The sequence below is a fragment of the Lepeophtheirus salmonis genome, unplaced genomic scaffold (assembly GCF_016086655.4).
Source record: "Lepeophtheirus salmonis unplaced genomic scaffold, UVic_Lsal_1.4 unplaced_contig_16989_pilon, whole genome shotgun sequence".
Lineage (NCBI taxonomy): Eukaryota > Metazoa > Arthropoda > Copepoda > Siphonostomatoida > Caligidae > Lepeophtheirus > Lepeophtheirus salmonis.
The window spans coordinates 1-1,622 of record NW_027292158.1 but is presented as its reverse complement, the minus strand read 5'-3'; the positions used below and the strand labels follow the sequence as shown (position 1 = coordinate 1,622).

At 29.8% G+C, this 1,622-nt stretch overlaps 1 long non-coding RNA gene across 1 annotated transcript; it reads left to right on the top strand.

The window, feature by feature from the left end:
* Positions 1–10: 10 nt before the first annotated feature.
* Positions 11–355, top strand: LOC139907482 (uncharacterized). The gene is made up of 2 exons (XR_011784139.1): positions 11–79; positions 146–355. It is a non-coding gene; the product is annotated as an uncharacterized lncRNA (long non-coding RNA).
* Positions 356–1,622: the final 1,267 nt, after the last annotated feature.

Sequence of the window (1,622 nt, the reverse complement as noted above, 5' to 3'; positions counted from 1 at the left end):
TCAAATTGCCCTCAGGTGGGGCATTTCTGTGGTGAGAAGGATGTCGTTACAGACAATTGTAAATTAACTTGTGGATTCTGTAATTAAAATGCATCTTTACTAAAATAAAATTACAATCTTAAATTATTTAAATTAATATTTTCAGGTTAACTTACTATGGTACATTTATCTATTTTGATAGTTACTCGTTGCTATTAGAATATGTAATTAATTTATACTACAATTTATAATTTAATCATTATAATTTATGTAATAAATGTTCCCAAACTATATATTTATGCAATGTCAAAAATAACATGTAGTATGAGTTGATGAACTTTTGAATCTTAAGCCATAAATAAACAAATTGGCACAATTTTCCCTGCTTTTTAATCTATTTTATTTGTGTTTGAAAATATTATTGGTTTCGATATTAGGAGATGAATTTTTAGAAAGAAGTAAATTCCAAGCATTTTTGAGTGTAAGATTTTATGGCATTGGCATCTCTGCTACTACCTTTAATCAAATAAGAAGGGATACAATGTATTTTCCTTTTTCAATTGTTGTTCATAAGTTTACTTAACCTAATTTTTAAGCAATTGGTTCAACGTGCTGAACAAAGAGATATAGTTATATGAATTGACGTCATTATGTTTGTTTATATTTAATCATCTCTCTCTATTTATATTTGGTTATAATTTTCTGTATAAGAGTCTTCAGTTTTTATAAATGTATTCTATGATTACGTACAAAATCTTTAATGATTGAAGTTAAAATTTATTGCTGATTGCCGAATACATATATATGAAAATAAAATATAATAAATACTAAGGTAAGGAACACGACCACACATTGGGGTATTCGTGCTAATACAGCATATTCTGATTATGCATTAAATTTCTTATCTACAGTTATTTTTCATTTTTGAACATTTTATAAATATTCAATCACGAACTTTTTCATTTTCTTCTTACATAACTTAATATCTACCATAGAAGTGTACAGTGCACTTCAAAATAAGATTTGACACTTATTAGTTTTGACTCTTTTAGCATGACGTTAATATGCTTCATACTTAAGTCTTCACTGGATTTTGCCGACGAAACCGTATCACCGCTGAATGAAGTCGGTTTTGATAACTATTTTTTTAGGTAATCTGTAAAATGTATTTCCTGTCATATAATTATAACCTTTGTACCAGTTGAGACGAAAAGTTTCAGCTTTTCCTTCGTTCAATATGTGTTTGCTGTTTTTGACTTCATTACTTGGGAGTATGAAGTTTGAGAATATTAGGAAAGCTGATTGAGAATCTGATCGAACCATAATCTTCAACGATTTAACTAGCTAGGGTAATGCCAATTTGTTGTGGTTCAGGGATGCCCTAGAAGAAGAGTGGGTTGGATGTGGAGCGACAAACCACTGAGAGGATTCGGGCAGGTATTCAAGGACGTTTCTTTGGAGAGTGGAGTTAACTGATAAGCCTAGTACAGTTGAGCACCGAAATTGTAATAGAACGATGTTCTTTGTCTCTTGATAAACCTTCTTTCTTGCCCAAAGAGAACGAAACAGGCTTATGTAGTTATTTAAAAGGAATTTAAATTTATACTTTCAATGTAAAAAGCCAAGTATGAGAACCATAAAAA